General features: G+C 43.3%; 1 protein-coding gene across 5 annotated transcripts in view; it reads right to left on the bottom strand.

Moving 5' to 3' along the window:
• LOC135542121 (nuclear receptor coactivator 3-like) overlaps nucleotides 1–22,867 on the bottom strand; it is a 47,663-nt gene extending 24,796 nt beyond the window's left edge. For all 5 annotated transcript variants that reach the window (XM_064968798.1, XM_064968796.1, XM_064968795.1 and 2 more), the window contains exon 1: nucleotides 22,743–22,867. The gene's annotated coding sequence lies outside the window, so the exon portion shown is untranslated. The remainder of the gene's footprint in view (nucleotides 1–22,742) is intronic.
• Nucleotides 22,868–23,346: the final 479 nt, after the last annotated feature.

Raw genomic sequence — 23,346 nt, 5'->3', positions numbered from 1 at the left:
GGGGTCAAAAGTTTAACGTGGTTTAAATGTTACCTTTCCTCAGCCAATCGCAGCAGCTGAACTATGCCACCTGCAAATAATTCAAGTCAAAAAGGTCTGATGCCAGTTTCACCACTACCCCCCCCCCCCCCCAAACTACTCCTTTTCTTTATTTACTCTTCCCATAAATTCCCAAACAAACCAAATTGGCAAAAGAGCATTTCCGACTGTGCAGAGAGAAAGAAGCACACGTAGTAGCTTTCAAATAAGAGGACGATTTGTCTTCATCACAGATAATAATATTACATAAGGTGACTCATGAGTTAAACACAGAATTCCCATAATTAAAAAGAAACACTACATTTATAGCTGCAAGTGGTGAACTTGATCAAATGCGTCAAATTAGGTCAATCCATTTATCTCCACGGAATGGGCACAATCGAATACAGTACATTACACTGTGGTCTACTGTACTGTCCAAACTTGTGAAACAGACCTCTGATCGGTTCAGATTTTGTCCGGCCAGGGCGGACTGACCCAATTTTAACTACTTTTCAGCGTCCATTGACATTCGGTGTCAGTCAGTGCTTAGTGGGTGAGCATGCTTGTTACAGTAAATGGAAAGAAGGTAGATTTCATGGTAGTAGGGATGGACATTTGAAATTATTCAAATAATAACTATTCAAATAATATCTATACACTTTTGGGAGCTATCCGATGGGGATTTGCTCGAGCGACTCAGGAGCGAGTTGGTGCACACTGCTTGCTTTGAACACTAGATGACAGAAAGAAAGAGTTATGAGCTTAACATAACAGTATGCCAGTGTAAGGGAGGACACTAGCCCGTGACCAAACTGACTTGTGACTACTATGATTTCCCAATGTAGCCATTTCAATTGCAGTAGTTCCATTACATATTTTTTAGTAATTCCATTTTCAACTTCGTAACAGAATTACAGTTTTAAAATCACTTATCTTTATATCAGTTAAAACAATATGATTGATAGTTCGACCTTTACTTGTTACTTCTGTGAACTTTCATTATCCTCCCTCACATGGGAGATTTCTTTTTATACAATCTTTAAAATATTTGAGTTTTTTGGTCACCGAATAACAAGGTACAAGACAATGCTTCCTAAACTTACAGAACACAACTTTTTTTTAAACTAAATATAAAATATTAGTTGGTAGGGGTCTTTACTTCAACATTGTGATTTGATGCATTTCTAATACCTTAAGAATTTTGATGGTCTTGTCCCGTCTCTTGTATATATTCTTTTCTTCGTATGTATATTTTTAATCTCAATTTCCATCTATGGACTGAACATACTCTTGCAACCCGCCTCACCCAATGTGGTATGGATCTGCTATTTTCTATACTTTAGAACTGGAACCACCTTCAGAAGCTAGCCAGCTAACTAGCTACTAATCAGTTAGCCACTGCTAGCGGTCATCAGTCATCAACTCGGATATCAGTCAGCCTCAGCCCTGTCAACTCCTGCACAGCGTGATATCAACCCAGAGCATATCGGACTGTTTTTCCCGACCACATCTCTGGATTCCTACAGCAAACTCTGAACCTTTACACCGGAACATCGCAGCTAGCTAACTGCTATCCGAGTGACTACTCCTGGCTAACGTCGCCATCCCGAAAAATGCACCAGTTAGCCTGGAGCTAGTACCATCTCCCGGCTAGCCAAAGAGATCCGTCAGCCAATTCCTGGGCTACAATACCTCTTTTGCCATTTGTCCTGGAACCCTTTACAGCCGACATGGACCCCCGCCGATCCACCACAACTGGTCTGCCGACGTAACCGTCTGAGGGGTTTTCTACAGGTGTCCCCCGCAGGCCCATGTGCTAGCACCGGCCTGCTAGCTGTCGGCTCACCGAGCTACTCACTGGACCCTATGATCACTCAGCTACACATGTCTCTCCCTGCCTTGTCTATTGCTGTTTTGGTTGGTAATTTGTGTCTTATACCACTGTAGAGCCTCCATCCCTGATCAATATTCCTTAGCTAGCCCTTATGTGACCACACCTGGCTCACATCCTACCATACCCTTGTCTGTACATTAGAGGTCGACCGATTAATTAGGGCCAATTTCAAGTTTTCATAACAATCGGGTATCGGTATTGTTGGGCGACAATTTTTATTTTTTACACCTTTATTTAACTATGCAAGTCAGTTATTAAGAACACATTCTATTTTCAATGACGGCCTAGGAACGGTGGGTTTATCTGACTCGTTCAGGGGCAGAAAGACAGATTTTCACCTTGTCAGCTCGGGGGATCCAATCTTGCAACCATACAGTTAACTAGTCCAACGCAATAACGACCTGCCTCCCTCTCGTTGCACTCCACAAGGAGACTGCCTGTTACGCAAATGCAGTAAGCCAAGGTAAGTTGCTAGCTAGCATTAAACTTCTTATAAAAAACAATCATAATCACTAGTTAACTACACATGGTTGATGATATTACAAGATATTACCTAGCATGTCCTGTGTTGCATATAATCTGACTGAGCATACAAGTATCTAAGTATCTGACTGAGCGGTGGTAGGCCGAAGCAGGCGCGTAAACATTAATTTAAACAGCACTTTCATGCATTTTGCCAGCAGCTCTTCGTTGTGTGTCAAGCATTGCGCTGTTTATGACTTCAAACCTATTAACTCCCGAGATGAGGCTGGTGTGACCGAAGTGAAATGGCTGGCTAGTTAGCGCGCGCTAATAGCGTTTCAAACTTCACTCGCTCTGAGCCTTGGGGTGGTTGTTTCCTTTGCTCTGCATGGGTAACGCTGCTTCAATGTGATGGCTGTTGTCGTTGTGCTGCTGGTTCGAGCCCAGGGAGGAGCGAGACGGAGGCTATACTGTTACACTGGCAATACTAAAGTGCCTATAAGAACATCCAATAGTCAAAGGTTAATGAAATACAAATGGTATAGAGGGAAATAGTCCTATAATAACGACAACCTAAAACTTCTTACGTGGGAATATTGAAGACTCATGTGAAAAGCAACCACCAGCTTTCATATGTTCTCATGTTCTGAGCAAGGAACTGAAATGCTAGCTTTCTTACATGGCACATATTGCACTTTTACTTTCTTTTCCAACACTTTGTTTTTGCATTATTTAAACCAAATTGAACATGTTTCATTATTTATTTGAGGCTAAATTTATTTTGATGTATTCTGTTAAGTTAAAATAAGTGTTCATTCAGTATTGTTGTAATTGTCATTATCACAAATAAGTTTTTTTTTTATTTTTAATTTTTTTTAAATCGGCCGATTAATCGTTAGCGGCTTTTTTGGTCCGCCAATAAATCGGTATCGGCATTGAAAAAAATCAGAATTGGTCGACCCCTACTGTACATTATGCCTTGAATCTATTCTTCCGTGCCCAGTAACCTGCTCCTTTAACTCTGTTCCGAACGCACTAGACGACCAGTTCTTATAGCCGTACTCTAATCTTACTCCTCCTCTGGTGATGTAGATGTTAACTCAGGCCCTGCAACCCCCAGCATGACTCCCATTCCCCAGGCACTCTCATTGGTTGACTTCTGTAACCATAAAAGCATTGGTTTCATGCATGTTAACATTAAAAGCCTCCTCCCTAAGTTTGTTTTATTCACTGCTTTAGAACCATCCGCCAACAAGGATGTCCTAGCTAAATTTCCATCCCTAACTTTAACATTTTCCGACAAGCAAGAACTGCCAAAGGGGGCAGAGTTGCGCTCTACTGCTCTGTCATACTATCCAGGTCTGTGCCCAAACAAGTCAAGCTTCTACTTTAAAATTATATATTTAAAAAAAAAACACCTTTCCAGAAACAAGTCTCTCACCGTGGCCGCTTGTTATAGACCCCCTTCAGCCCCCAGCTGTGCCCTGGACACCATATGTGAATTGATCGCTCCCCATCTATCTTCAGAGTTCATACTATTAGGGGACCTAAACTGGGACATGTTTAACACCCTGGCCGTCCTACAATCTAAGCGAGATCCCCATAATCTCACACAAATCAAAAGGAACCTACCAGGTACAACCCTAAATCCATAACCATGGGCACCCTCTTAGATATCATTCTGACCAACTGGCCCTCTAAATATACCTCTGCTGTCTTCAACCAGGATCTCAGTGATCACTGCCTCATTGCCTGCATGCGTAATGGGTCCACGGTCAAATGACCACCCCTCATCACTGTTAAAATGCACCCTAAAACACTTCAGCGAGCAGGCCTTTCTAATCAACCTGGCCCGGGTATCCTGGAAGGATATTGACCTCATCCCGTCAGTAGAGGATGTTTGGTTGCTCTTCAAAAGTGCTTTCTTCTCAATCTTAAATAAGCATTCAAAAAAATGTAGAACTAAGAACAGATAAGGCCCTTGGTTCACCCCAGACTTGACTGCCCTTGACCAGCACAAAACATCCTGTGGTGTTCAGCATTATCATCGAATAGCCCCCGCGATATGCAACCTTTTAGGAAAGTTAGGAACCAATATACTCAGTGAGTTAAGAAAGCTAAGGCTAGCTTTTTCAAATAGTGCTACAGGAAGCAAATGTCTAACTCCCACATTTCTTGGGACACTAAAGTCAATGAGAATAAGAGCACCTCCTCCCAGCTGCCCACTGATAGGAAACACTCACCACCGATAATCGATCATTTCAATAAATAAATAAATAAATAAAAACTTCAGTTAGTACTAAATACGGCTTCTAGAATCCTGACTAGAACCAAAAAATTTGATACATTTACATTTAAGTCATTTAGCAGACGCTCTTATCCAGAGCGACTTACAAATTGGATCATATTACTCCAGTGCTAGCCTCCCTACACTGGCTTCCTGTCAAGGCAAGGGCTGATTTCAAGGTTTTACTGCTAACCTACAAAGAATTACATGGGCTTGATCCTACCTTTCTCTCTGATTTGGTCCTGTCGTACATACCTACACGTACGCTACGGTCACAAGACACAGGCCTCCTAATTGTCCCTAGAATTTCTAAGCAAACAGCTGGAGGCAGGGCTTTCTCCTATAGAGCTCCATTTTTATGGAATGGTCTGCCTATCCATGTAAGAGACGCAAACTCGGTCTCAACCTTTAAGTTTTACTGAAGACTCATCTCTTCAGTGGGTCATATGATTGAGTGTAGTCTGGCCCAGGAGTGGGAAGGTGAACGGAAAGGCTCTGGAGCAACGAACCGCCCTTGCGGCCTCTGCCTGGCCGGTTCCCCTCTTTCCACTGGGATTCTCTGCCTCTAACCCTTTTACAGGGGCTGAGTAACTGGCTGTCTAGGGATCTTTCATACCGTCCCTAGGAGGGGTGCGTCACTTGAGTGGGTTGAGTCACTGATGTGATCTTCCTGTCTGGGTTGGCGCCCCCCCTTGGGTTGTGCCGTGGCGGAGATCTTTGTGGGCTATACTCGGCCTTGTCTCAGGATGGTAAGTTGGTGGTTTAAGATATCCCTCTAGTGGTGTGGGGGCTGTGCTTAGGCAAAGTGGGTGGGGTTATATCCTTCCTGTTTGGCCCTGTCTGGGGGTGTCCTCGGATGGGGCCACAGTGTCTCCTGACCCCTCCTGTCTCAGCCTCCAGGTATTTATGGTGCAGTAGTTTATGTGTCGGGGGGGCTAGGGTCAGTTTGTTATATCTGAAGTACTTCTCATGTCCTATTCAGTGTCCTGTATGAATTTAAGTGTGCTCTCTCTAATTCTCTTTCTTTCTCTCTCTGAGAACCTGAGCCCTAGGACCATGCCTCAGGACTACCTGACATGATGACTCCTTGCTATCTCCAGTCCATCTGGCCGTGCTGCTGCTCCAGTTTCAACTGTTCTGCCTGTGATTATTATTATTGGACCATGCTGGTCATTTATGAACATCTTGGCCATGTTATGTTATAATCTCCACCCGGCACAGGCAGAAGAGGACTGGCAACCCCACATAGCCTGGTTCCTCTAGGTTTCTTCCTAGGTTTTGGCCTTTCTAGGGAGTTTTTCCTAGCCACCGTGCTTCTACACCTGCATTGCTTGCTGTTTGGGGTTTTAGGCTGGGTTTCTGTACAGCACTTTGAGATATCAGCTGATGTACGAAGGGCTATATAAATAAATTTGATTTGAATAAGCATTTTTTCCACAGCTAGCCACCTGGCTACCCCAGCCATCATCTTAGCACCCCCTGCTGCAACTTGCCCAAATCCCCCCTTCACCCAAATCCAGACAGCGAATGTTCTGAAAGGGCTGTAAAATCTGGATCCTACAAATCAGCTGGGCTAGACAATTTGGACCCCCTCCTAAAATTATCCACCGAAATTATTGCAACCCTTATTACTAGCCTATTCAACCTCTGGGGATCTCAGACGATACACAAGAGACAAGCTGCCATACCTCTTTCAAAATGGGGGGGACACTCTAGACCCAACCTGTTATAGACCCATCTCCATCATGCCTTCCTAAAATCTTCAAAGGCCAAGTTAAATCAACAGATCACTGACCATTTAGAATCCCACCATGCAATCTGGTTTCCGAGCTGGTCATGGGATCCACCTCAGCCACGCTCAGGGTCCTAAGCGATATGGCCGCCATCGATTGAAGTCCGTACTGTGCAGCAGTCTTCATCAACTTGGCCAAAGCTTTCGACTGTCAATCACAGCATTCTTATCGGCAGACTCAATAGCCTTGGTTTCTCAAATGACTGCCTTGCCTGGTTTACCAACTACTTCTCAGACCGAGTTCAGTGTGTCAAATTGGAGGGGGGGGGTGCAGGGTTCAATTCTCAGGTCGACCCTTTCCTCTCTCGCTCTGTGTCTGTGTGTATATATAAAAATGATTTCGCTCTTGCTGCTGGTGATTCTCTGATCCACCTCTACGGAGACGACACCATTCTGTAAACATCTGCATCTTCTTTGGACACTGTGCTAACAAACCTCAAAACGAGCTTCAACACCATACAACACTCCTTCCGTGGCCTCCAACTGTTTTTAAATGCTAGTAAACCTAAGTGCATGCTCTTCAACCGATTACGGCCTGCACCCTCCCGCCCGACTAGCATCACTACTCTGGACGGTTCTGACTTAGCATATGTGGACACCTACAAATACCTAGGTGTCTGGTTAAACTGTAAACTCTCCTTCGACTCACATTAAGAATCTCCAATCCAAAATTAAAATCTAGAATCGGCTTCCTATTTCGCAAGAAAGCATCCTTCACTCACGCTGCCAAACATACCCTTGTAAAACGGACTATCCTACCGATCCTATCCTCCAACCCAACACTCTACTCAGCAGGACACCTACAACAACCGATGTTACAGGAAGGCCATAAAGATCATCAAGGACAACACCCACCCGAGCCACTGCCTCTTCACCCCGCTATAATCCAGAAGGCGAGGTCAGTACAGGTGCATCAAAGCTGGGACCGAGAGACTGAAAAACAGCTTCTATCTCAAGGCCATCAGACTGTTAAACAGCAACCACTAACATTGAGTGGCTGCTGCCAACACACTGACTCAACTCCAGCCACTTCAATAATGGGAATTGATGGGAAAGGATGTAAAATATATCACTAGCCACTTTAAACAATGCTACCTAATATAATGTTTACATACCCTACATTATTCATCTCATATGTATACGTATATACTGTACTCTATATCATCTACTGCACCCTTATGTAATACATGTATCACTAGTCACTTTAACTATGCCACTTTGTTTACATACTCATCTCATATGTATATACACTGTACTCGATACCATCTACTGTATCTTGCCTATGCTGCTCTGCACCAGCACTCATTCATATATCCTTATGTACATATTCTTTATCCCCTTACACTGTGTATAAGAAATTAGTTTTGGAATTGTTAGTTAGATTACTTGTTGGTTATTACTGCATTGTCGGAACTGGAAGCACAAGCATTTCGCTACACTCGCATTAACATCTGCTAACCATGTGTATGTGACAAATAAAATTAGATTTTTGATCTCAGCAAATTGGAAGCAGTCGATCACAGTGCCATCCGTTTCATCACCAAAGCCCAAATTACTACCCACCACTGCGACCTGTATGCTCTCATTGGCTGGCCTTAATTACATATGTCACCAAACCCACTGGCTTCAGGCCATCCATAAGGCTTTGCTGGGTAAAGCCCTGCCTTATCTCAGCTCACTGGTCACCATAGCAACACCCACCCGTAGCACATGCTCCAGCAGGTATATTGCACGGGTCATCCCAAAGCAAAAACTTCCTTTGGCTGCCTTTCCTTCCAGTTCTCTGCTGCCAATGACTGGAATGTAATACAAAAAAATAATAATAATTTCACTGAAGCTGGAGTCTTAGATCTCCCTCTAACTTAGCATCAGCTGTCAGAGCAGCTTACCAATCACTGTACACAGCCAATCTGTAAATAGCACACCCAACTACCTCATCCCCATATTGTTACTTACCCTATTGCACCCCAGTATCTCTACTGGCACATACATCACTCCAGTATTAATGCGAAAGTTTAATTATTTTTCACATCTATAGCCTATTTATTGCCTACCTCCCTACATTTGCACACAATGAACATAGAGTAGCAACACGGGAACGAAAAAAAGAAAAAAAAAAAAGACTCGAGACGAAACAGAAGATTATTCCTCTGCAATAGGATCCCTATCTGCACATCTGAGCCATTAACCTCTGACAATAGGGACCTGTCAAAGCACTAGTAGAGTCCAGACTCCTGGTACAGATCAGTTGAGGTGCATGAATGCAGAGCCAAGACCACCCAAATGGGTTTGCTCCTGTGTTTCATCTCATTGCTCTACATCTGTGGGGAAAATGACAGCAGTGCTGGCCTGCTCTTAAAACATGGATCGACAGGTATCGGAAAGTAACCCTTGGATTGGGTGTTGCCTTAAAACACATGAAGAAGAGTGCCATCACGGTAACAACTGAGCAGAAATGGCAAGGGTGGGAATATGTTAATATATTCCAAAAACAGCCCCCCACCACTTAAGACGTACAGTGAGGGAGTATTTGATCCCCTGCTGATTTTGTACATTTGACCACTGACGAAGAAATTATCCTTCTACAGTGGAGCAAAAAAGTATTTAGTCAGCCACCAATTGTGCAAGTTCTCCAACTTAAAAATATGAGAGAGGCCTGTAATTTTCATCATAGGTACACTTCAACTATGGCAGACAAAATAAGAAAAAAAAATCCAGAAAATCACATTGTAGGATTTATGAATTTATTTGCAAATTATGGTGGAAAATAAGTATTTGGTCAATAACAAGTTTCTCAATACTTTGTCACACACACTGTTGCTGGTATTTTGGCCCACTCCTCCATGCAGATCCTCTAGAGCACATATGTCAGAGTCAAGGCCCGCTGGCCACATCCGCCCGCGAAATAAGAAAAAAACAGGTGAGCTGACAGCTTATCATTGTATCATACACCAGGAAGCGTTGTGCGGTAAAGCCTTGAAAATGGAGCCAGAAAATCACATTGTAGGATTTATGAATTTATTTGCAAATTATGGTGGAAAATAAGTATTTGGTCAATAACAAGTTTCTCAATACTTTGTCATTGCCAACAAAGGGTCTATAACAGAGGTCAAATGTTTTCTGTAAGCCTTCACAAGGTTCTCACACACTGTTGCTGGTATTTTGGCCCACTCCTCCGTGCAGATCCTCTAGAGCAGTGATGTTTTGGGGCTGTTGCTGGGCAACACGGACTTTCAACTCCCTCCAAAGATTTTCTATGGGGGTGAGATCTGGAGACTGGCTCGGCCACTCCAGGACCTTGAAATGCTTCTTTGACTTTGAAGCCACTCCTTCAACACGTTTCAACTCCCTCCAAAGCCCGGCGGTGTGTTTGGGATCATTGTCACGCTGAAAGACCCAACCATGTTTCATCTTCAATGCCCTTGCTGATGGAAGGAGGTTCACTCAAAATCTCACGATACATGGCCCCATTCATTCTTTTCTTTACACGGATCAGTCGTCCTGGTCCCTTTGCAGAAAAACAGCCCCAAAGCATGATGTTTCCACCCCCATGCTTCACAGTAGGTATGGTGTTATTTGGATGCAACTCAGCATTCTTTGTCCTCCAAACACGACGAGTTGAGTTTTTACCAAAGTTATATTTGTTTCATCTGACCATATGACATTCTCCCAATCTTCTTCTGGATCATCCAAATGCCCTTTAGCAAACTTCAGACGGGCCTGGACATGTACTGGCTTAATCAGGGGGACACGTCTGGCATTGCAGGATTTGAGTCCATGGCGGCATAGTGTGTTACTGATGGTAGGCTTTGTTACTTCAGTCCCAGTTCTCTGCAGGTCATTCACTAGGTCCCCCCCGTGTGGTTCTGGGATTTTTGCTCACAGTTCTTGTGATCATTTTGACCCCACGGGGTGAGATCTTGCGTAGAGCCCCAGATCGAGGGAAATTATCAGTGGTCTTGTATGTCTTCCATTACCTAATAATTGCTCGTAGAGCCCCAGATCGAGGGAAATTATCAGTGGTCTTGTATGTCTTCCATTACCTAATAATTGCTCCCACAGTTGATTTCTTCAAACCAAGCTGCTTACCTATTGAAGATTTAGTCCTCCCAGCCTGGTGCAGGTCTACAATTTGGTTTCTGGTGTCCTTTGACAGCTCTTTGGTCTTGGCCATAGTGGAGTTTGGAGTGTGACTGTTTGATGTTGTGGACAGGTGTCTTTTATACTGATAACAAGTTCAAACGGGTGCCATTAATACAGGTAACGAGTGGAGGACAGAGGAGCCTCTTAAAGAAGAAGTTACAGGTCTGTGAGAGCCAGAAATCTTGCTTGTTTGTAGGTGACCAAATACTTGTTTTGCACCATAATTTGCAAATAAATTAAATAAAAATCCTACAATGTGATTTTCTTTTCTCATTTTGTCTGTCATAGTTGAAGTGTACCTATGATGAAAATTACAGGCCTCTCATCTTTTTAAGTGGGAGGACTTGCAATTGGTGGCTGACTAAATACTTTTTTTGCCCAACTGTATAATTTTAATGGTAGGTTTATTTGGACAGTGAGAGACAGCACAAAAAAAAACAAAAAAAAGAAAAACTTGTCAAAAATGTTATACATTGATTTGCATTTTAATGAGGGAAATAAGTATTTGACCCCTCTGCAAAACATGACTTAGTACGTGGAGGCAAAACCCTTGTTGGCAATCAGAAGTCAGATGTTTCTTGTAGTTGGCCACCAGGTTTGCACACATCTCAGGAGGGATTTTGTCCCACTCCTCTTTGCAGATCTTCTCCAAGTCATTAAGGTTTCGAGGTTGACGTTTGGCAACTCGAACCTTCAGCTCCCTCCACAGATTTTCTATGGGATTAAGGTCTGGAGACTGGCTAGGCCACTCCAGGACCTTAATGTGCTTCTTGAGCCACTCCTTTGTTGCCTTGGCCGTTTGTTTTGGGTCATTGTCATGCTGGAATACCCATCCACGACCCATTTTCAATGCCCTGGCTGAGGGAATGAGGTTCTCACCCAAGATTTGACGGTACATGGCCCTGCCCATCGTCCATTGAAGCGGTGAAGTTCCTGTCCCTTTAGCAGAAAAACACCCTCAAAGCATAATGTTTCCACCTCCATGTTTGACAGTGGGGATGGTGTTCTTGGGGGTCATAGGCAGCATTCCTCCTACTCCAAACACAGCAAGTTGATGCCAAAGAGCTCCTTTTTGGTCTCATCTGACCACAACACTTTCCCCCACTGGTCCTCTGAATCAGTCAGATGTTTATTGGCAAACTGCAGACGGGCATGTATATGTGCTTTCTTGAGCAGGGGGACCTTGCAGGCGCTGCAGGATTTCAGTCCTTCACGGCGTAGTGTGTTACCAATTGTTTTCTTGGCGACTATGGTCCCAGCTGCCTTGAGATCATTGACAAGCTCCTCCTGTGTAGTTCTGGGCCGATTCCTCACCATTCTCATGATCATTGCAACTCCACGAGGTGAGATCTTGCATGGAGCCCCAGGCAGAGGGAGATTGACAGTTCTTTTGTGTTTCTTCCATTTGCGAATAATCACACTAACTTGTCACCCGCTCACCAAGCTGCTTGGCGATGGGCTTGTAGCCCATTCCATCCTTGTGTAGGTCTACAATCTTGTCCCTGACATCATTGGAGAGCTCTTTGGTCTTGGCCATGGTGGAGTGTTTGTAATCTGATTGATTGCTTCTGTGGACAGGTGTCTTTTATACAGGTAACACAGATTAGGAGCACCCATTTAGGAGTGTGCTCCTAATCTCAGCTTGTTACCTGTATGAACGACACCTGGGAGACAGAAATCTTTCTGATTGAGAGGGGGTCAAATACTTACTTCCCTCATTAAAATGCAAATCAATTTATAACATTTTTGACATGCGTTTTTCTGGATTTCTTTGTTATTCTGTCTCACTGTTCAAATAAACCTACCATTAAAATTATAGACTAATCATTTGTCAGTGGGCAAACGTACAAAATTAGCAGGGGATCAAATACTTTTTCCCCCTTCACTGTTTGTAGTTGGACAAATGTAAAAGTTAAAATAAAATGTGGTCAGGATTTGATGTTGACAGTGTTGTTAATCTGCAGTATGCTTGCTGAATAGCAGGGGCCTTCTCACTTCAGGGTGGAATTCTTTGTCACTCAAAACTTAACTCTACTTCTAGCTGTGGAGGTATGTGGGGGCAGATGTGGTGTGGGCAAGGTGGCAGTGTAGCAGTTGAGAAGTTCATCCAGAACTTACTCCTCTCTGCCCACATGCGAAAAAGCATCTGGTAACATTTCTCCCCCCACCACCACCACCACCACCCTTTTCTTCCCAAACTTTAGAAAGAGGGGGCCCTAAACAAAACACAAATAGTCTTGCTAACAATTTACAATGGTAACAAAACCAGGGCAGGGAGCTACCCTCCCATTCGGTTGTTCAGGTGAACCAGTTTTACAAGCAAGGGGGAGAAAGTACAGACGGGTGGAAGAGCGCTGTGCAACCCCCCTTCTTTACAACATAGAACTGTTACAAAGCCTTGCTGGTTATAAATTGGAATTTGGTGCAATGATTGCTTCAGGCTGCACGTTTAGCCTTCATAAGTGTGGATGGCTCACATACGGCAGAATTACCCCTGCATTTGGGTATTACCTCAGAGTTGAACAAGAGGTGAATGGGGGAATGATTTAATTTGAAGTGATAGTAGTAGAGCCAGACTGCACAAAGTGATAGAGACTAGGGCTTGGTGGCTTCCATTGAAGGAAATTATGCCGTTTAAGTTGCTCTGCAGTTCCTACACATCCGGTATTTAACTCACCGTCAGAAATGTAGTCCTAAATATTTCAACCACCTAACCTGTTACGGGTATTTGTTAAGATGTGGGGCTTTGGTTCCCCTCAGGTGTGCGTTGACATGCAGTGATACAGTCTACTGTCACCACATGAATGACTGACCTTGAGCTTGTTGTGCAGGACTGTATCGTCACGGAAATGTTGTGTCATACAACTTGATGCTACTTTAGCGCTCTCGCCAAAGAAGAACCAGAACTAAAATGTTAACTCAAAGTGTAAAACTGTATATTTTTTTAATAATATTTTTTTTTATAGTTGACTTATACTGAACAAAAATATAAAATGCAACATGTAAAGTGTTGGTCCCATGTTTCATGAGGTGAAATCAAAGAAGCTGAGGGAGCGTGTAATTGGCATGCTGACTGCAGGAATGTCCACCAGAGCTGTTGCCAGAGAATTTAATGTTCATTTCTCTACCATAAGCTGCTTCCAACATTGTTTTAGAGAATTTGGCATTGGCAGTACGTCCAATCAGCCTCACAACCGCAGGGTACGAGTAACCACGCTAGCCCAGGACCTCCACATTCAGCTTCTTCACCTTCAGGATCATCTGATACCAGCCACCCGGAGAAACTGAGGAGTATCCCTGTCTGTTATGAAGCCCTTTTGCAGGGGAAATCAAATGCTGATTGGGGAGCCAGGCCCATTCAGTGGGAGGGCCTTGCTAGCAAGTGGGTGGGCCGATTCCCTCCCAGGCCCACCCATGGCTGTGCCCCTTCCTATTCATGTGAAATCCATTGAATAGGGCCTAACAAATGTATTTCCTTTATATGAACTAACTCAGTAAAATTGTTGCAAAATGTATTTTTGTTCAATATACTATAAGATGTGGTTGTCGTATTTAGCTACCTTATGATGAAAGCACTTTACTGCAAGTCACTCTGAATAAGGGTGTCTACTAAATTACTAATATTTAAATGTTTCAAGTTAATGATCACATGCACAAGTACAGCGAAATGCCTTCCTTGCAATCTCCAAACCCAACAATGCAGTAATCAACACCAATATAGCACTAACAAAACACAAGGCAGAACAAAAACATGAGAAATAAAAATGAGAACACAGAAAAGCAAGAAGCTATATATAGGGTCAGTTCCAGTACCATATTTACAATGTGCAGGGATACTGGAGTGATAGAGGTAGATACAGTACGTATAGGGATAAGGTGACTAGGCATCAGGATGTACGATAAAAAGAGTAGCAAAAGTGTAAATGATGATTGTGTGTGTGTGTGTGTATAGAGTCCTGTGAGTGTGAAGAGGGCATGTAAACGTTTAAATAAAATACAAGCGTCAACTAAGATCGTCCGTGCAGCCAATTTGTTAGCAATTTTGCAAATGTATGGCTTTGGGATAGATGCTGTTCAGGAGCCTGTTTGTGTCAGTCTTGATGCACCGGCAATTTCGAAGCGGAGAGAAGAGTCTATGGCTTGGGTGGTTGGAGTCTAATGATTTTCTGGGCCTGATAGAGGTCCTGGATGGCAGGGAGCTCAGCCCAAGTGATGTACTGAGCTGTCTGCACCACAATCTGTTCGCCCATGCAATCCAGGGCGGTGCTGTTCCATACCAAGCAATGATGCAGCCAGTCAAGACGCTCTCAAATGATGCAGCTGTAGAACTTTGAGGATTTGTGTAAACTTTGTGTAACCCAAGTGTGACTTAAACCAAACAAGAAAATTACACTTAACTCCACAAGAGAAAAAGCCTACCTATTCCAAGTTAATAAGGATCACCTACAGGGATAATTCAGGATTTTGACAATGAAACCCTTTATCTACTTCCCCAGAGTAAGATTAATTTATCTCTGCATGCAGTTTGGGGGGAGGGGCTTGCCTGTTTTGCATTAATACGTGTCACATATCAGTTTGCAAACAATGTAAAAATATATATAATTTAGTTAATAAAGCTGCAAACAGTCTCTTTTTTGCTTTCTTGAGTAAGGCAGCTCCAAAATGCAGGTGTTTCAGCCTAGCGCAGTGCTTTCTGTCATGGGGCAAAACAGCAGAAAATAGAGCGTTGCGCCGTGATTGGGTCAGTGTTCTGTCACTCATGGGGACACTACGTCATCTCCAAGTCTAAATGTAGAGCTACAAAATTCTAGCCCCATCGGTGCTGCCATAGAGTTACATTAGATCCCTATACCAGTCTGCTGTTCCCACATGCTTCAAGAGGGCCACCATTGTTCCTGTTCCCAAGAAAGCTAAGGTAACTGAGCTAAACGACTACCGCCCCGTAGCACTCACTTCCGTCATCATGAAGTGCTTTGAGAGACTAGTCAAGGACCATATCAACTCCACCCTACCTGACACCCTAGACCCACTCCAATTTGCTTACCGCCCAAATAGGTCCACAGACGACGCAATCTCAACCACACTGCCCTAACCCATCTGGACAAGAGGAATACCTATGTGAGAATGCTGTTCATCGACTACAGCTTGGCATTTAACACCATAGTACCCTCCAAGCTCGTCATCAAGCTCGAGACCCTGGGTCTCGACCCCGCCCTGTGCAACTGGGTACTGGACTTCCTGACGGGCCGCCCCCAGGTGGTGAGGTTAGGCAACAACATCTCCACCCCGCTGATCCTCAACACTGGGGCCCCACAAGGGTGCGTTCTGAGCCCTCTCCTGTACTCCCTGTTCACCCACGACTGCGCGGCAACGCACGCCTCCAACTCAATCATCAAGTTTGCGGACGACACAACAGTGGTAGGCTTGATTACCAACAACGACGAGACTGCCTACAGGGAGGAGGTGAGGGCCCTCGGAGTGTGGTGTCAGGACAATAACCTCACACTCAACGTCAACAAAACTAAGGAGATGATTGTGGACTTCAGGAAACAGCAGAGGGAACACCCCCCTATCCACATCGATGGAACAGTAGTGGAGAGGGTAGTAAGTTTTAAGTTCCTCGGCATACACCTCACAGACAAACTAAATTGGTCCACTCACACAGACAGCATCGTGAAGAAGGCGCAGCAGCGCCTCTTCAACCTCAGGAGGCTTGTCACCAAAAACACTCACAAACTTCTACAGATGCACAATCAAGAGCACCCTGGCGGGCTGTATCACCACCTGGTACGGCAACTGCTCCGCCCTCAACCGTAAGGCTCTCCAGAGGGTAGTGAGGTCTGCACAACGCATCATCGGGGGCAAACTACCTGCCCTCCAGGACACCTACACCACCCGATGTTACAGGAAGGCCATAAAGATCATCAAGGACATCAACCACCCGAGCCACTGCCTGTTCACCCCGCTATCATCCAGAAGGCGAGGTCAGTACAGGTGCATCAAAGCTGGGACCGAGAGACTGAAAAACAGCTTCTATCTCAAGGCCATCAGACTGTTAAACAGCCACCACTAACATTGAGTGGCTGCTGCCAACACACTGACACTGACTCAACTCCAGCCACTTTAATAATGGGAATTGATGGGAAATGATGTAAATATATCACTAGCCACTTTAAACAATGCTACCTTATATAATGTTACTTACCCTACATTATTCATCTCATAGGCATACGTATATACTGTACTCTATATCATCGACTGCATCCTTATGTAATACATGTATCACTAGCCACTTTAACTATGCCACTTTGTTTACATACTCACCTCATATGTATATACTGTACTCAATACCATCTACTGTATCTTGCCTATGCTGCTCTGTACCATCACTCATTCATATATCCTTATGTACATATTCTTTATCCCCTTACACTGTGTATAAGACAGTAGTTTAGGAATTGTTAGTTAGATTACTTGTTGGTTATTACTGCATTGTCGGAACTAGAAGCACAAGCATTTCGCTACACTCGCATGAACATCTGCTAACCATGTGATGTGACAAATAAAATTTTATTTATTTATTTGATTTAGAAGTGCCCACCCAAGAAGGCTCAAGCTCAATGGCCACAGATAAAATGACATCAAATCAAGTTATATGTACAGCAGCTTTGGTTGGACTGAGCATGGCAACATCATACTTGCAAAATCTTAGCTAGCAGTCGACATCATGAATCAAGTCGACAATCTACTGGCAAATCCTTTTTATTCCTTGTTATTTGAAAAGAGTAATGAAGAGAAACTATAGCTAAAACCTATCGGTGCTCATCGGCCATAAACATGACACAAATTGGAAATTGCTAATTTAACAATGAGTCTGTCATTCAGTGGAGTGGCTGTGTGGTCCCAAATCTGGGATTAAGGGGCTATTTTCCAAGTTCAAAAAGATAAATAGGGATGGACGATACCAATGCTGGCATTTTTAGCTAATATCGTCCGATTCCGATATGTTCACCAATGTATCGTCCATGTCCATCTTAATGTCCGATGTGCAAAACCGATGTCAAAGCTGATGTGCATACGTATATAGCGAAGGTACATCGCATTAAATTTTGCTCTATACGTGCAACACAGCCTTCCTAAACTAGCCCACAATATCTGCTGTGTGGATCGAGCAGTCAACAAGTCAAGCAGTCATTTGAAAGAGTAACAAAATGTCAGCGAGAGAACTCTAGGGCGAAATCCATTTAAGCCAAAAATTGAATTCATTGCCCTTGAAAATCAACTGTTCTCTGTTGTGGGTGATGTTGGCATTCGCCAACTGGTCGAGCATCCTTTAACACTGCCAAGTGCGCTATTTTTCTGATGTTGCCCTACCGGACTTACACAGCAATAGCGTCACTGCTATTAGCATCCCGACATACATAGTATGGAATGTCGTTTGTGTGTCAAAAAAGATACTGTAGCACTGTCAAAGCAGTACAACAACAAGTCAGCAAACACCGGCCATGAACGATGTTTACAATACTGTGTTGGTAATAAAGCATAATTTGTTCGACCGCAACTTCTGGGTAGCTAGCTAGCACCAATACTTTTATTTTGAAGGCAAACCGCAAAGTCCACTTTTGTGGCTAATCCTTATTGTGGCTAGCTTCAAAGATATGTCAGACCACCATTAATCAAATAAGAACAGTCTTATAAATTTGGGATATTTTAGATGATGGTACCTACCTATATAGTTAGCTAACTATAGCTACGGAAACAGATTGTCGTATTGCTATGTTTTTGGGGAAGAACGCTGTTTGCATCCATGAGCTAGCTTTGCCAGCACTGTATTTGCGCGAGACACCTTTACCAGCATACGTATCGATGAATCGCCGTGACATATGAAATACAAGTGAGTGTAATAACTACATACAAAAATGAGTGACGTGCAGTCATATTCAGGTCCTGATTGGTCAAATAGTGTTATTTGACACATCAAATATATTTTTTGACATGCAAAGACCCCAAAAAAATCCTGGTTGAGAATGAAACGACTGAAAAACAAAACGGCACAGCAAGCGAGAGAAATAGGTTTGATGATGTTTTACTGGTAATGGGGACATACGTAAATGCCAACAAAATAACTTTTTGGTCAGTGTGGTGTGTGTGTAACCTTTATTTAACTAGGCAAGTCTGTTAAGAACAACTTATTTACAATAACGGCCTACCCCAGCCAAACCCGGATGACGCTGGGTCAATTGTGCGCCACCCTATGGGACTCCCAAACACAGCCAGATGTGATACAGTCTGGATTTGAATCAGGGACCGTAGTGACGCCTCTTGCACTGAGATGCAGTGGCTTAGACCGCTGCATCCATGTGGGTGTGTTAAGTTAACTATACTAGAATGCTTAAAAGGCCGCTCAAGTTTTAAATATCATATTTGGTTTTTTTGGGCAAGGGAAATATTGGATATCGGTATTGGCCAAAAATATAAATCGGTGCATCACTAATGATAAACATTCAACATTGGCCATGCTGTCAATGAAACATGATTTGTGCCACGCTTAAAACAACCGTTAACTCGGAACTGTGAAAAATTGACTTCAGTGGAGTGCAAGACAACTGGGAAGTCAGTAATAAAACGAGCTCCGACTGCGAAAATACATTTTTAACAGTCATCCAATTCAGAATTGTAAATCCAGCCACTTTTTTTAAAACCTTTATTTAACCAGGCAAGTCAGTTAAGAACAAATTCTTATTTTCAATGACGGTCTAGGAACAGTGGGTTAACTGCCTATTCAGGGGCAGAATGACAGATTTGTACCTTGTCAGCTCGGGATTTGAACTTGCAACCTTCCGGTTACTAGTCCAATGCTATAACCACTAGGCTACCCTGCTGCCCTTTCTGGAGCTATGACCTGAAGATCAATGATGTCGTCATCATGATTGAACCTCATTTCTCTCACCCTAATAATTTGGTCTTTTTACCCCTCTTAATTTCACCTACTGTTCTGATTTGGTGGCGCACATGTAGCCTATAACCCATTTTAGAGAAATGTAACCATTGAATATTGTAGGAGCTTTTATTGTCTGCTTATATTCCCCCTTTATTTATCCTACGGTTCTGACTAGGTGTACAGGGAGAACACTAAGAACGGCCCATGTTCTATATTCTGTTGCTGTGCATTTCAAAAGTGCTAAACAAATAGTCAATATAACTACGTACGTCCTAGCTCTCTCATTAATGTCTAAATCTAAATTACGGATTGCCTCTTATCCGCTTGTCGTCCCCTTATGCCATAGGGCAATTGTCATTAGAAACCCCAATTGTTTAAGCAAGTCAGCCATATCAGCTATGTTTTTTTTAAAGGCAGTAAATGAGGCAGAATTAACTGTTTTGCTGAAAGTGTATCGGTGGTAAAATGTTGGGACAGCTTTATGTAGGCCGTTTGTGGGTACCATTTGTCACCGTTATAGTGCAATTCATCTATCGATTAGTTTTGTGTAGTGGCTTTGCTGGCATGCATCCCACTTGTTTGTGTTTGTCACCCAACCAAGATTTACATGCTTAAATCGCCTTTGTTTAGCACAATTGCTAACTAGCGTTAGCGCAATGACGAAGTCTATGGTAACTGCTATTGCGCTAGTAGATACCATATACTTCCAGGTATTGTGGTAACGCTAGTTAGCATTGGCTCACGAAACTACCTTCAACTTCCTTCATACTGGATGACAAAAAATGTTATCCATGAGTTAATTTGACTGGGGAAATATTGCCCAAATCCCAATGTAGCCTTTCCATTTAAGCTCCTCACTACCGCTCCTCTTTTACCCTAAAAAATAAATAAAACAGGTACAGGCCAAAGAATCAAAATTCCAATTAGGAAAACAATCAGGCTTTCCTTTCAGCTCGCTGTGTCATCAAGAGCCCTTCCGCAGCCACTACTCCGCTCTCCCCACTACTCTCCCCACTATTCATCTTGTTAATGCCACACACACACACACACACAATACCTTTGATCTAACATCCTCTCTCAGTAACACACACCCCTTACGACACACTAAAAGAATGCCATCTATTCAGACATCAACGGAGCAAAAATGCAGCGTGACAAAGACAGAGTGGAGGTAGTTATCAAAAAGGGCCTCGCCACCACACAAAAGGTGATGAGGCATTCGCTTATTTTCCCGCTCATTCGTATTGATGGAAGCAAAAGTCCACGCTTTCAGAGGTGGCAAGGATGAGGGCAATTTTCTTATACTAACAATTAAATAAGGCCAAGAATGCTCTTTCAAATCCTAGTCTAACTGCTGACAAACACCAACTCAAAAACACACCAACAGTATCCAATCAATATGCCATGGAAATCATTGGATTGGTTCATCTGCTACAAAGCTCTGACACCACATAGAGAGATGTTCCCGCTCCCATGAGACGAAGCCCGTTAATGAGAACACAGTAGCGAAACGGACAAAGAGCAAAAGCAATGCATCCAAGTCACTTCAGCCCATCTGTAGTCAAAGAATCTCCCAGAAGATTGATTCATTGTTAATGCAGCCTGACACCCAGTGTGTGACAGAAAGGGAGAGAGAAAAAGGGGGATACAGGGGCTCCATTTTTTAAGAATATGAGTAGCAGCAGCAGTTCATTGGGTAATTTCCCACAGTGGCCACTGTTCCCCTCCTACAAAACATACTAAAACATATAGGCCTACACTGCTAGAGAAGATGTAAGTGTGCATTACATGTAATTAGGCCTATTTATTCATCATGAATAAATCATCTCAAAATTAAGACACAATGAAGACCACCCGGTAAATAGGCTAGCTCAGTGGCCTTATCCATACTCCAGGCCAACAAGCCCCCCCCCAAAAAAAACACATTCACCTGATACCATGCTCGCCAGCCTTACATGTCACATGTGTGGGTAGTAGTGTGGAGGAGAAAGGATGTGTTATAACTCAGGCCTCAAGCTTTTCTTGGTCAGGTCACATTGTTAGGAAAAACTCCTGGCCCCACTTAGAAAACTGACAGATAGACATGGCTTATAACACAAACCCCATCTTCTAAACCAATACCCAAAGCATGCATGTGATTGAATAGTTATTCTAGGGCAGATTTCATTTAATTTGTCCCCCTCAAAAAAATGAAAATGTCACAGAGCATTGAGTCTTGCAAGACGAGATGGGTAGGTCCTCCTCCTGTATATGTGTGCGTATAGGTGCTTGTGATTCACGTGTTCTGCCAGCAAGCAGACTGACTGCACACACCTAGACCTGAACCTTACAAATCCAAGCGACATGACTCACGCTCCATTGTCTGTCGAGTTACATGAGCAAGCTCTCGGAAGAATGCTCCCTTACCTCCTCCGAAAGTGAATGTTCAGCATACACAGATATCAGTAGTTGTTAACCTTTTTTTTTTTTTAAACCAAAACTCAATGAGGAGTTTGCACTGCAGAGTACACGTTCTCGCTAACACACACACGAATTGATACTAACACCATTGCCCCATCAAATGTCTACACTATAGTAAATTAAAATGTAGCCTGTGAACTTGAGACATATAGTGTCATAAGTAGCCTATTCTGTACCGATGTGTGACATGTAGCAAAGACGAGAGGGTTTCACGGGTGGCCTGACGTCCGTATCCAACCCTCCCCTTTCCGTTGTACATAGTAGTGCTGGGTCATTAACCGTTACAATCACAGAGATACTTAACCTGCTAGACTACACAAATAGAAGAGTTCACTCACAGTCGAAATTAAAATAGAATTGGTACTGAACGTAGCCCATCAATTGCCCCTCGGATAAACTTTGTAACAAAAGAGTAGGTGGTATGAAAGCAGTCCGAAACCTCCACGAGGAATGCACATTCAAAACGACAAATTTGGTCTCGCATCAGCAGGTAGAAAGAACACTTCACACAACCTAAAATTCCGTAAATAAAACGAACACGATCGGAACTAACGTTACAAGGTAGGTTGGTTGGTTGCACTGAGGTATACTAAGACGGGTGAAACCTCTACCTATTCCAAGTAACTCGGCACATGAGATCAACAGGAACATTTGCCACATGTTTAAACCCCAAATCAGTGTTACCAACAAAACACTTTAAAAACTTGAAAAGAAAACACCGACTATTAGCAGAAAAACTCACCCGCTTCAATGCATTCATTGAGTACACCACACCAGTTTCTTTTTTGCCACTATTAACTCTCCGCCATCTTCACCACTGTGCTTGTTTAAATGGGAAACACTCCCAAAGCGCAAGAAGCCAGGGGCGTATTCATTATGCCGATTATGTTGCAAAACGTTTCTTAAACGAAAGCAAACGGAACGAAACGGGGAGGGACCTACCTGAATTTGTCCAATAGAAACTCTCGTTTTGTTTTACAACGAACACTAGTGTTTCTATTGGCCAGATTTAGGTAGGTACCTTCCCATTGGCTGCACTTGTCCAATAGAAACGCTATTTTTCGTTGCAAAACGGAACATTTAGCAATTGTTTGGAGTACTGACTTATACAACCCAGCTTGCAACAGAGCGACAGGGATTCTGGGTAGGGTAGTTGTCTTCCTCCTCTATTAGTGTGAAGATGTATGGGCTTTTCTTCATATGGACTACACGTACACGAATTAAATAACCTACCTATGAGACAGGGAGCAGCAATGCATTTATTTATAGCTCACCAAAGTAGCTCATGGAGATATGCATGATAACGGTGCACGTGGCCGTTGTGACATGCTATTTTCCATTAGGCC

Source organism: Oncorhynchus masou, chromosome 6 (assembly GCF_036934945.1).
Source record: "Oncorhynchus masou masou isolate Uvic2021 chromosome 6, UVic_Omas_1.1, whole genome shotgun sequence".
In the NCBI taxonomy this organism is placed as follows: Eukaryota; Metazoa; Chordata; class Actinopteri; order Salmoniformes; family Salmonidae; genus Oncorhynchus; species Oncorhynchus masou.
The sequence above is the reverse complement of the archived record's forward strand: the minus strand, read 5'-3'. Positions and strand labels throughout refer to the sequence as shown.